The following is a 13,869-nucleotide window of genomic DNA, read 5'->3' as shown; positions in this document are numbered from 1 at the left end:
GGGTTGGGTATGTCGTCAAGTGCTCTGTCCGAAAGGAGTTTCAGCAGTGGTTTGTGGTCTACCGCAACGATCAGGTTCTCGCAGCCCAGTACGAAGTAGCGCGCTTTGTCCAAGGCGTCCGCGACTGCGAGAGCCTCGCCCTCTATGGGCGCGTATCTGGATTCTGCCGCGTGTGTAAATCTGCTGCCGACCAGGGTTATTTTCCATCCATCAGTGCAGCAGAATGGTCTAACTGGCACGCATCGGCAGTGCTTTTGAAGCAACCAGAATCCGATTCCCTCCTTCGACCAGTCCGTGGCGATGCATGTTGGCTTAGTTTTGTCAAATATGCGGACACCGTGTTCGATTTCTTGTACGATCACGTCTTTCGACTCGCGGAATATGTCCTCTAACTCCATGGACCACTGGAAGCGTTCTCCACTTTTCAGGAGCTTCCGGAATGGCTGCATTCGTTCGGCCATACTAAAGGCGTATGCCACCTGGTTGACAAGCCCGAACCACGATCTGACGTCGGTGATGTTACGCGGTTGTGGGAAATCGTGGATTGCTTCCAGGTAGTGGCTGCACGGTCGCACGTCGGTCATGGTGATGGTGAAGCCCGCGAAGTCCACCGTGGGTGCGCTGAAGACAAACTTCTCCGGGTTGAGGATGATTCCATTCCGGCCGCATATATCCAGCCATTGGACCGCCTGGAAGTAGCTCCCTCAATCGTGTCTGACCATAGGAGCGTGTCATCTACGCACTTGGTCTTGTTACCAATGTCCGCGACGATCTCATCGTATCGTCGTGAGTAACCGTCCCCCGATGCCATATACCCTTGTGGGGCAGATAGGTACCGGTAGCGCCCCCATGGAGTGATGAAGGTCGTCTTGTGGCGGTCGTCCTCGTGTAGGCGGACGCTATGGTAACCGTTCCATGCGTCGAATACTGTCTTGCGCTTCCCGTTAGGTACGCGTCTCGCCTGGTGGAACGGGGATTGGGTGTGGTGGGTCTCGCGGAACGCATGCTTGTTCAAGGCCTGAAAGTCGACGGTGCGTCGCGGCTTGCCATTCTTTTTCGCGCAAATTACCATGCGGTGACACCATGTCACCGGCGTGCCGACGGGTACTTCCTCCAACACGCCGAGCCGAACGTCCTGGTCGAGGCCTGCTTTTACCTCATCTTGCCAATGTATGGCCACGGAGATGGGAGTGTGATGGGCAACCGGTGTCGCGTTCTCACTGAGCATAAGACGTAGTGGCGGGCCGGTCATTCTCGGTAGTGGCTGGTGTGGGCACGTGTTGAATGTGCTCTGAGCATACATCCTGAGTAAATGTGACTGTAGTGCCTCTCTGTTGGCCTCGGTCGCTGGCATGGGGAGTGCGGTCGGCTTGGTCGGCGGCTCCGCGCGTCGCGGGCAGTCGCACAATTCCGAGGTCGTCAGATTCACCTCTCCGAGTGTCGGGAATCTGTCCGAGATCATTCCCAGGTCCATGCAGGCCGCGCGGGAGAGGAATATGCGGTCTGAAGAGTCCGTCACATACGCGATTTGGCGCGTCTCCAATCTCCGAGCGTCGTCACTGTTACCGGCGAATCTGACTACCACGGCTCCGAGGATACGAATTCCTCTGTTGTTTGCGGCCTTCATGGTCATGGATATAGGTATGAGGTCCTCGGTACTCAGGCCCATTTGTTGGACGACTTTAATGCCGATCAGGCAGCTCTGGCACCCCGTGTCTGCCATAGCGGGTAGGGTTACCGCGCGGGTGTGTTTCAGGAGGTTAAAACCCAGCGCTTTGTAATCCTCGCGCTTGTTGGTGAGAGTGAGGTTGACGTATGGCTGCGGGTCGGATATGCGTTTCATCCACTTATCGCACATATCATCGTACAGGTGGTGAGCGATGGGCAGCGTGCGCATTTCGTCCTCTGTGCTGGCCATGGGGGCCGTGCATAGCTCGACGAAGGCTGCCGTCTGCTCGTCGTACATCCCGTCGTTCTCCTTAGATGGGAGTCTTGCCGATCGGCCCCCCAGGCACGCCTTGTCGAGGTGATTCTGGCGGTCACACTTCCGGCACTTTTACCGTATCCGGGGCACTCGGCGCGTCTGGCGCGCCATTGAGGCGTTTTGCCGTGGCCCACCTCGCCGCAGTAGATGCATACTCCTTCGGGCTTGGCCTTCCGTTTTTCCGGCCTGGCTCCTACTCTGGCACGGACGTCCTGTCGCTTTCCCCGCCGATACGAACTACTGATCGCGTCCGTGCTCTGAGTGTCAAGCAGGCGCGATGCCGAGCGTTTTCCAGACTCTTTGGCCTCGATATACTCTATCATGTCCTTTAATGGCATGTCCTGGTTCTTCTCACCGAGTAGGTCAAGTTGTATTGCTTGGTCCGCGATGCCACGGGCAACCACGTTGCGCAATATCTCTTCGGTGAAGTCATTGACCTGATCGCACCCCGCCTTGGTGCACTTCATTTCATACTTGCACGTGTCCGCCTGCCCCTTGATGCGGGCGTGGAACGACCGGACGGGCTCCTCGTGTCCCTGCCGCATGTTAGACAGGGCCACTCGAGCTACCATCGTGTTCTCCGTCCGGACGGCGAGCGCCTTCATGGCGTCGAGGACGTCTTCTTCATCGCTGCCCACGAGGCTCCGACCCGCCGCGCGAGTGAGGTCCTTTCTCAGCTCCTCCTCACAGCACTCCAGTAGCTGCGCGACTATGTCAGGTCCGACAAGCTTAGTACCTGTTTTGTATTCGCCCCAGTGGGTTATGAAGTACGACCAGGCCTCGCCCGTTCCGGCCAGTGCTATGGAGGGACGCTTGAGTTTCTCCATCTTGGCATTCGAGCTCGCCGCCCTGGGGGCGGCGACGTGCACAGTGGCGTGTATACTCAACATGGCGGCCACCACTGCCGCCTCTGCGTGTGTAGCCATATAGTCACAACCCTCGATCGGGCACTCTGCTTCCACCGGCGCCATAGGAACAGCTATTCTGGAGTAAACGTTCTATTTTCGGTGATGCACACGTGTGTACAGTGTCCTGGGGGCGAAGATTGGGTACAGAACCCGAGAAATCCAAACTCACTGTCGACGTTCTCGTGGTCCGTTTTCACCCAGTCGTGTCCTCCTCAGCACCGACGATCTTTACTCGACTGCATCAAGTTGTTTGATTATAAATAAGAACAGAGTTCAATTTGTTCAACCACTTTATTAGCGTGGAACGACAATTATCAAACAAGTATTGAACAGGTTGAAACACCCACAACATCCCTGGCTCCGGATCAGGCTGCGCATGCGCACTGGCACAGGGGACCGTCGATATGTAGAATTACCGTAAAGTACAATGTTCTCTACTATGGTGTGTATATATATATATATATATATATATATATATATATATATATATATATATATATATATCGCATTATTGAATCACTTATCGATCATTATAGCTTTGTGAACACTGGTAAAAATGCAAGTTCGATTTGGTTGTGTTTTAAAAAAAAAAAAAATTTTTACAATTTGCTTTGTTTGATAATGTGCACAGAGGAAAAATGAAAATTTCCATATTGTTTTGATTCATAAATGAAGTTAAATTTGGTGCTGCATCAACAATATATCAAAACGCGAAATACTTGTATCAATTCGTTTTTTTCATTGTAAATATTAATTTGTGATTAAAAAAACAAACAATGATGAACAAACATCAGGCAAATGTAAGAGCAGCATTAAAATAAACGAAACATATCATAAATATCAAGCTGTAATAGAAATATAATACAATTTAAAACTATATATTCTTATGTTTAGAGCCTGGTGTTGGCGCAGTGGTTTGGGCAGCGGCTTGGGATCCAAAAGGACCTGAGTTCAAGCCCCGTTGGGCCACTGAATTAATACACCAGGGGGTTGACTCAGCCTGTCATCCTTCCGAGGTCGGTGAAATGAGTACCAGTGTACTGGGCCGGTGTATACCCCGGTTAAAATAGGTTTACCATATCCCTGTGTTGTAAGAGGCGACCAGGGTTGCGTCAGGAAGGGCATCTGGCGTAAAACGTGTGCCAAATCACGATGCGGATCAGACGGATGATCTGCTGTGGCGACCCCGAACGGGAGCAGCTGAAAGAAGAAGAAGATATTCTTATATTTGGTGTTGGCTTAATGGTCAGGGTGGTGGGTTTGGGATCCTTGGGTCCTGAGTTCAAATCTTGCTTAGCTGTTGAATTAATTCCAGGTGGGGTTGACTCAGCCTGTTGGCATAATAATGAGTACCAGCTTGCTACGTTGATCGAGCCATTTAAGTATCCTGTGTTGGAGTAGTGACCGGTCCAGAGTTGTTCCCAATTGCCCAGGAGACTGCTTAGGTAGCACCAACGCTCAGTGGTCCCAAATGCATGAATGGATTCTTCTTTGAAAAATGCATCATGAGGTAACCGATGCAATAATTTCTGAATAAGTACCTCTGCCGCCAAAGGTGAGGGGAGGTTATGTTTTCACGCCTGTCTGTCCGTTTGTTTGTTACTTCCAAAAATTGAAGATTTTTTTCCCAAGTATATTTGTTGGTCTTGTGTGTTTTTCTGTCCATCTGTATGTCAATCACGCTTTTATCACTGCAGATCATGATTTTAAACCGATCTACACGAAACAGCACCACATTGTAGAGTTTATCATAAGGACGAAGCCTATTGTTTTTGGGGTCATAACGTCAATATAAGCCAAAGGTCTACAACTTAGGTGAGATTTCTAAAATCCTCAATTTTCATCCGATTGACTCGAAATTTGAACAGAATTTGCATGTCCAGGCACTGGATTCAATGACCAATTATTTTTGGTATCTGTCCAGGCTATCAGTGGTAGAGAAAAAGTAAATTGTTCTCTCCTGAGTGCTGTTCTAATTACCCTCGCCAGAGGAGAGGGCATTGCATTTGGGTCCGTTACTAAACTTCACACACATGTTCCCCAATCTTTGGGGATACCAAGGTGTTCACAAATTATTGATAGGTCACATGGTCTGGCAGCCAGATTGGATTGAACAACAACAAAAAAATCTTTGGAACCGCTTCATCAATTAACATGAAACTTCACAATTATGACTTAATAGTGATGGAAAATATATTGTTACGGCTGTGGAAATTCGCAAACCACCATTCAGGACCCGTAGGTGAGATATCTTCATAGGTACATGAGTAGTTAGCCCAAACCCATTGTATGGAGGGAATTTATGTGATTCATCCGGGCTGCGACGCTTTGAGTTAGCCATTTTTTCTGTTCTATCTTTATTTTGAACCAACCACATCTCAACTGCCATCACACAACAACCACGCCACGGCCACCATCTACGCTCCCACATCATCGCATCACCGCCATTCCCAAACGGCACCATAACCATCAAACCACCACCGAAAACCCTCCACCACCTTCACATCTCTCCTTCTACGGCCATTCCCGTACCACCTGTGAACACTGAACGTCGGGCTGTCTCGGGCCGTTCGGCGATTGGTGCCGAACGCACCGAGCCGCGAATGCGAATAGCGGCCTTTCCAAGGGAAAATTCAGATCAAGAACGCGACACGCCCACTTTTCCTCCGTCCAATTAGCAAGCGCAGGGCGGCTTGGCCCCGCCTCCAGGCGCGTGTGTGTGAAGTCGATATATGCAAATTCTAGGATCAGCGGATGTTCACGCCCCCGTTTCCTCCGACCAATGGGCGAGCGTGGCTCCGCTCCCGAGGTCATTCTGATCCGAATATTTGCATACTGGCTTCTCCTGCCCGCCTATAAAAAGGTGAGCGCAAGGCAAAAAGAGTGGGAGAATCGAGTCGGTCGGGTGAGGAGAGTGCAGAACTGAGAAGAGTTGTGGGAAGAAGCAAGCGAGCTCAGGTCCGAGGCGAGAAGGACGGCGGTCGGCGACGGTTACGGTGTGGGGGATCGTTCGTCTCGTCGCAGGACCCAAGCCAGCCAGCCACTCTCCTCCCCCAGGGCATCAACAATTCCCCCTTTCCCCCGCGCGGAGAGTGCAAAAGGGGGCCCCGTTCCCACCCCACCCCAAACATCGTGCCAACGAAACCCGCCAAGGAGCACGGAGTCGGGGCACAGCTGCGTGGCCACATTTGCGGCTCGCCCGCCAACGCGTCACGAGGACGCGGGTAGGACCCCCCCGGTCTCGCGGACCTGGCCGCTCCTCTAGGTCCCGCGCACATTTGGCCTACAGGCCTGTCTGCCTCCTTGTCTATGAGGGTGGCTTCTTTCCTTTGCTTTTGTGGAAATGTGTGTTGGTGCCGTCTGTGAAGTAAAGCTGTATAAGTAAAGCTGTTGCCGTGTGTGCGTGTAGTCGGTATTAACTCTGCGTCGTTGTTGCTTTTATTGTTTTGGTTTCTTTATGTGCATTTTGACCGTATGGCTGTATATACGTGCTTTCCGTGTACCGGGAAATAAATGTGCATTGTGTGAACTGTTTTCCCGTTTCGCTTCGTCTTTTCCAAATTGAATCGCCATCCTGATTCACGTAAAGGGTTCGTAGTGGGTGCAAAACGCCCGGTAAATAATCTGAACCGTCGAGGTCGACGATAACACCGCTCAGTTATCCCGATATTACAGAACGGGCCGCCAAAGCGGCTCGTGTCCGGAGTCGACCTGCGGCGAAGTACGATCGCCTGGTTTACCATCCGCGTGGGTACTTAGGTAAGTCGAGTTTGGCGAACAACCCTATCTTACGCGGGTGGCCGATTGGCACGATTGTGGTGAGGCCGAAAGGCCCACCCGTGACTGGCTCCGGGCTATAGTTCCCGGAGGGTCACGACTGAATTTTCCGTCCGGTGGGCGACGTGCCGCAATCCGAGTTACGTGGCCGTCCGCACGCCGGCGGGTGCGAATTCGCAACAATATGTTTTAAATTTCAACCTGATCTGACACATGATTTGGCAGCCAGAATAGATATTTTTTTTGATCTGGGTTCGTTTTTTTATTTTTATTTTTTGAATAAGGCTCACTGTGCCTGGATTGGTTTGAGGGAGAGGCGGAGCAGCTGAAAGCCGAATCCTATCCAGGTTCCTCCTGATGACTTCATCTTTGCTTTTTTCTCGTTTGGGTTCCTTCTGATGACTCCAATGCAGTATTGTCCCTACTTGGTCCTCCATTTGATTTCAATTGAATTAATTTTAATACCATTCTAAATTAAATTGAATAACAAATGTCATGGGTGTCCATTCAAGGCAGGGTTGCATCACAGTGGGATGTCTTGGTTCCTGGTCATCACTGCTAGCAATTATATAGTGGTGGATCTAGTTATGTCTATTATTACAGCGCGTGCGCTGTATACAATTGCACCGAGTTTGAAATGTCCCCGGTGTCTACCACGTCTCTGGTGTCCCCCCCCCCCCCCCCACGTGCCTCAAGACAGCCAATGACGGCCGTCCGGTAGATGCAGTGCGTAATCTAGATGGAAATAGTGAGAATTGACGGAAATACCCGAGTATTTCAATGGAAATTTGTGAAACTAATGTGTTGTATATGAGAAAACATTTAATTTATTGCTTGATGGGAAAAAAACCAAGAAACGCGCCCCTCTCATGTACGAACGAACAAAAGACGTCATTTCCGCCCACCATCGCATTTCGCGCCGAAAGACGTCATTTCCGCCCACCATCGCATTTCGCGCCGATCGCCGAATGCTGAAAACTAAGTTCTTCTTATGCTATCATTCTTTTGCGGCCTCCTGCCACGCTGTATCGAACGATTTCATTCATTCTGTTATATATATAAAGGTGCTTATCACAATAATAACAAGATTTTTACATTTCAAATTTTAAGTACGCTTTTTAATTGTTTTTCAACTGAAAAAAGCATAAATTGCATATTTTAACATTCGTGTACTCATTTGCTTCACCACACGCGCTGTATTGAAGGATTTCACTTGTTAATTATGTAACACACCAGCACACAAATGCAACACAAAACAACACAAACACCAGAAAAAACAAGTCCTGGTGAATATCTGCAATCTCTGAGTGCTCTTTTTCTTGTTTACATCTTGTTTTCCTGGATCCATTATTGGCTGTGAAAGCATATGACATTTTACTCTGAGCATATAACAAACCACAATTAAACCTACAAGAACACCAATCAGAGAGAGAGAGAGAGAGAGAGAGAGAGAGAGAGAGAGAGAGAGAGAGAGAGAGAGAGAGAGAGAGAGAGAGAGAGAGAGAGAGAGAGAGAGAGAGAGAGAGAGAGAGAGAGAGAGAGAGAGAGAGAGAGAGAGAGAGAGAGATTGATTGATTGATTGATTGATTGATTGATTGATTGATTGATTGATTGATTGATTGATTGATATTGATATTGGGACCATACTCTGTGCAGAGCATTGGTGCTGCTTAAGCAGTCTCCTTGGCTGTTGGGCACAATCCTGGACGGGTCGCCACTCCGACACAGTACACCAGCATGCTGGCACTCATTTTGCCGACCTCGGAAGGATGACAGGTTGAGTTAACCCCATCTGGTAGAAATTCAACAGCTGAGCGGGATTTGACCTCAGGACCCGAGGACCCAAAGCCCGCCACCCTAACCATTAAGCCAACACCAGGCATATATCCAAATGCTTGAGCTATATACTTCCATTTTGGATGTGCCCTGTTCATGTTCTGTCAATAATTAATGATTCAGGTGCTGTGGGTGAGTACCAGCGGTTACATATTGACTTAAATGCATGTTGAAAATTTCCCCAGCACTCGAGATTAAACTATTCTGTTGGAAGAAAAATTCACTGTATCACTGTTAATAAAATAACGAAGTGATGAAAACAATAACGAGAAGGGACCTCGGTAGAGCGCAGACCTCCTCCACATAATGCCTGATCCAAAAGAACATATCGGGCCCAATACATTTTTGAAATATGCCATACAGTCACGGCCGGATTTACCATGTGGGGGCCGTTGGCACAATGATTGTTGGGGGCCCCCCAAATTTGGAGATTATTCAACAACTTAAATCATAACTGCTTTTTCATAAACAACTGAACTTATATCTATAGATTTGGCAGATCCTGATCAGGAATGATTTGGCATATATGTTCACAAATTACAATTAAATCTGACAATATGACAAGTTGGACGGATTGTTATTGATATGGCTGGTGACTTATCTATGAGCTGATGACTTATCTCTGAGCTCATTCTAAAATCAAATCACAAAAATGCTGTTGCTGCAAGAGTAAGAGATAGAGAGGAACTAATATAAGAAAATGACAAACGACGCACTGCCATTAATCATGCTACGAGCTTCGACTAAAAATCTTCTAACTTCTAAAAACCCTCTGGGCAAGAGAAATCCGAAATGGTGATTAATAGCCGACTTCCAGTGACTGCAAATATATATGGCAGTGTCATCCACATCAATGATCATACAAACGGTGCCTGAATCAATGGATAAACTTCCTGCGCGACTTCGCGGCAGCTAACTCGGATATGATACTGTCAACCTGCATGGAATTGAGCACATCGGATTTGGTTGAAATGATGGTCAGATTGACCAGTCTCTGCTGCCCCATCGTGGAGTGAAGATGGTTCTTGATAAGCTTGAGTTTTTTAAACGAGCGCTCCCCAGAGCAGTTTGACACCATCAGTGAGAGGTAAATCCGAAGCAGCACTTCCACGTTTGGGAAAGTATCGGTGAGTTTTCGCTCGATGAGAAAACTGTACATCTCGAGTTCAGTACGACCCGAGTCTGGCTCTGACTCCTTCATCATGGCTTGAAACTGAATCATTTCTTCTGTGAGGTCAGGTGATAGATCTTCCCGATAAGCTCGATGAGCTTCGAGCATGACTCTCGAATCTGCTCCACTTCGAGTTGAACAAGAGCACGCAGGAATCCAAATCTGTCGCTCATCTCGCTGTAAATGTTTGTGCGCTTTTCCAACTGTGACAGCAATATGTCGATCACTGCAACGTATCCACTGATGTGAAAGGACTCCTTAGTGCCTAGTTCTACTTCTGAAGTGTGTCCGTTGTCCAAGGGAGCGAGGCGGACATTACGCTTTCGTCTACGCGATCCGCGAGTGAATTCCTCCGTACCTGAGCGCTCCACTTCGTCAACAACGAATGTGTCAAACTGATCGCATAATGACTGCACAAAGCTCGCCAGTGACTTGAGGAGCTGCACGGCTGAGTTGAGATCGGTTGCTTGCGACTGAATGGTTTTACTCATACGATCAAATCTACCGAGGACAGTCGACCAGAAACCAGCATAGAACCCTATCTTAAGCATGCACATCATTTGGTGAAGTGTCTCCGCTGTGTTTCTTGTTTCACTATTCAGTTGTTCATCGTTTGCGATTTCATCGAGGACATCCATGATTTCGCTGTAACCGTATACAAGAGCTCGGGTTGCATCAGAATGAGCTGACCAGCGAGTGTCGCTGAGGCGCTTTGGTACTTGCAGACCTTTGGCTTTCAGGGCGTCAAATAATCTGGCGCAGCACGACATGGAAGCTGTAAAAAATACATACATTTGTTCCACTAATTCAAAGAATGCTGCTGTAGGTCTACAGCATCCCACGGCCGACTGACCGACTAAGTTCAGTGAGTGCGTCATGCATGGCACAAATATTGCGAGAGGCTTCTCCTGTTGGATCATTCCCTGCATTCCATTGTATCGGCCACTCATATTAGATGCGTTATCGTAAGATTGTCCTCGGCAGTTAGTGATGTCCAATCCAGTGGCTTTCAAAAAATCCAGTAATGCTGTCGCTTTCTGGAGTCCAGTGTGTTCTGTGTTGCTCAGAAAGGTCATGAAACGCTCCATTGGAGCCTCGTTCTCGATTTATTGTAGAATAACTGTGAGCTGGTCAATGTGGCTTATGTCAGGAGTAGAATTGACTGACACAGAGAAGTATTTTGCCTCTTTCACACGAGCGACGATGTTATCCAGAACAGATTTTCCGATGATGAAGACTAACTCTTCATATGTCGTAGATGATAAGTAGTTTGTGTGGCCACTTCCTTGGTTGGCATATTTCTGAATGTGCTGCGCCAAAAATGGATCGTATTCTGCAAGTAATCCCATTAAACCAAGGTAGTTATCATTCGTCCGTGACCCAACAATTTCATCCGATCCACGGAACGCTCGACCACGCTCAGCGAGAAATTATATCACGCTCACACTTCGTTTCAGCACCTCCCTCCAATAGGACAAAATCTCACTCACCTGTTTGACGAGTTCAGTGTCCACACGACCTGCGGATGTTGCTCTGTCTGACAAGCAGATGATATTCGCACAATGTACTTGCGAACGCTCATGCACCTCGATAGAACGACTGGCATGCTTCCAGTCATCGAATCCTTCCCCGCCCAGGGCAATAGCGCCTCCAAAGAGCTTGCAAGCGATGCAGTACAGTTTTCCATTTGATGTGAAGAAGCAAAGCCAGGACCTTTTCATGGACTCTCCGTTTTGTAGTCTGTGGTAAAAAAAATATTCTTGGAGCAGCAGCGTTTCCTACCTTCAACGCACTGTATGGATGAATCAAAGGGACCAGTCGAATTCTGCAGGGGCTCCAAATCTCGTGATGCCCAGTAGCCGATCATCTCTGACGACGGTCGCTCAGGAGGCCAACATCCAATGCAATTGGCAAAACCAGGTCCACAATCAGTCAGTATATCTCGCGCTTCTTCATCTGATGCATGTTCTTCATCGGTGGAACCTTCCGAGATGTTGGGCAAATCTTGACGTTGGGGTTGCGTTGCCAAATCCGCTTGTTCTGTCTCTGTTGGTGTACCAGCCTCTGTCATGGACGAATCACCTGTTTGTGCAGGAGTGAAAAACTCTGAGATGTTCTTGGTCTTGTCGACGACGGCCTTGTGTCTTTCATCTTTTTCCTTGGAACATTTCCGCTTTTGAGCATCACTGTCATATTTCCGTGGAGCCCTGGATTTGTGCCTATCATCACCGAAGCCGCTCATTGTGGTTTCTGCAGCTGGTAGGTACCAAGTAACTGAGATATCGTCAGAGTGCACGTGGGACGTACCAGAATCACGAACAACAAGTATGTTTCACACACCTGGAACATAGAAAGTCACACTGTGTTACTGTGCTGTGTGTGCCAGTAAGCAGGGTACTGACAGCCTTCCCTGCCAGCCGCAGTTTCAGTGTGGACAATACTACCCCTGCCGGCCGTGTGTTGTGCTGGCCTGGCCTAGTTTTACCACATCGACTTTCACCTTTTCACCTCTCCTCTGGCTGGACCTCTGTATTCCGTCTCTGCTTGCTGGGCTCTGGCAGGCAGTGCCGTAGTTAGTTGGTCACGCTCAACCATCCGAAGCATCGATGATCGATCCAAAGAAAGATCCGAATGCGGGCCCCCAATGCCCGAGGCTTGCCCCGGGAATTTTTGACCACGTTGGATCCGTTCTGTGGACCGTGGAAGAAACGCCTTGAAAAGGACCCTCACAATGACGGACAATTTTGAAAAGATATCCTTACAAAGAGTTTACAATCTTCATTCACCGACAAAACTTTAGAAGCACATTTTCAAGGGATTTTCAAAATGTCATCGAAATTGTGGGGGGCCCCTAAATGTGGGGGGCCCCAGGGCCATGGCCCCACCTGGCCACCCTTAAATCCGGTAGTGCATACAGTGCAATATCGTTTTTGGCCCTATCTCTCAATCGTGAAGAATCACTTTAAAATTAAATAATTCTCGTATCCAGATCCGGATTTGGATCTTCACCAAAATCGAATCAATTCTTCCTTGTCACACAACCAATGTGTTCACCAAGTTTCATCTGAATCTGTCCACAACTTTTTGAGATATCCTGCACTGTATTATTTTTGGCCTGATCACTCAATGATGAAGAATCACTTAAAAAATTATTCACCAAAATCACTTTTAAAAAATTATCACATCTGGATATGTATTCGGATCTTCACCAAAATCTAATCAGTTCGTCCTTGTCAAACAACCAACCTGTCCACAAAATTAAATGCGGATCCTTCCACAATATTTTTGAGATATCCTGCACACAAACAAACAGACAAACAAGAAGAAGATGCTGTGCAGAGCATGACACTTGCAAAATCCATTAAACAAATTTGACCTCAAAAATAATTGCTAATGAATTAAATGACCAAACATGCATCTCCTCTTCAAATTCAAGTGAATCGGATGAAAATTGACAATTTTAGAAAGTTGGCCTATGTTGACCTCAAAAATAATTGGTGGTTGACTTCAGTGACTTGATGTGCAAATTCTCTTCAAATTTCAAGTTAATGGCATGAAAATTGAAGATTTTAGCAACACCACCTTAGTTGTTGACCTTTTGGTCGATGTTGACCTCAAAAATAATTTGCTGGTTGAATTCAGTAACCTGAAAATATATATCCTCTTCAAATTTCAAGTCAATCAGATGAAAATTGAGGATTTCAGAAATCTCACCTAAATTGTTGACCTTTGTCCTATGTTCACCTTTTGGTCTATGTTGATCTCAAAAATAATTGCCTCGTTGAATTCATTGACCTGAAATATCAATCCTTTTAAAATTTCAAGTCAATCAGACGAAAATTGAGGATTTTAGAGACTGCACCTTAGTTGACCTTGGTTGGTCCTATGTTGACCTTTTGGTCGATGTTAATCTGAAAAATAATTTGCTGTTTGAATTCAGTGACCTGAAATATAAATCCTCTTCAAGTTTCAAATCGATCTGATGGAAATTGAGGATTTTAGAAATCTCACCTAAGTTGTTGACCTTTGGCCTGTGTTGACCTTTTGACCTCAAAAGCCATGGACTTCTTCCTTGTGATAAACTCTACCATGTGCTTAAGTTTCATGAAGATCAGTGTAAAATTGTGACCTGTAGGCGACAGACAGACAGAATAACAGAATCGACTGACCAATATACTTGAAAAATCTTCGAT

At 47.4% G+C, this 13,869-nt stretch overlaps 2 long non-coding RNA genes across 2 annotated transcripts in view; one reads left to right on the top strand and one right to left on the bottom strand.

Moving 5' to 3' along the window:
- Positions 1-13,869, top strand: part of LOC147031875 (uncharacterized) — a 213,392-nt gene that overhangs the window by 63,976 nt on the left and 135,547 nt on the right. The gene's annotated exons all lie outside the window — the stretch shown is intronic.
- LOC147031876 (uncharacterized) overlaps positions 1-13,869 on the bottom strand; it is a 134,422-nt gene that overhangs the window by 15,368 nt on the left and 105,185 nt on the right. The window contains exon 3 of the long non-coding RNA XR_015054742.1: positions 13,688-13,805. This is a non-coding gene — a long non-coding RNA (uncharacterized LOC147031876). The remainder of the gene's footprint in view (positions 1-13,687; positions 13,806-13,869) is intronic.

This window comes from Eptatretus burgeri, chromosome 2, assembly GCF_056783735.1.
Source record: "Eptatretus burgeri isolate ZD-2024b chromosome 2, Ebu_testis_v1, whole genome shotgun sequence".
Lineage (NCBI taxonomy): Eukaryota > Metazoa > Chordata > Myxini > Myxiniformes > Myxinidae > Eptatretus > Eptatretus burgeri.
The sequence above is the reverse complement of the archived record's forward strand: the minus strand, read 5'-3'. Positions and strand labels throughout refer to the sequence as shown.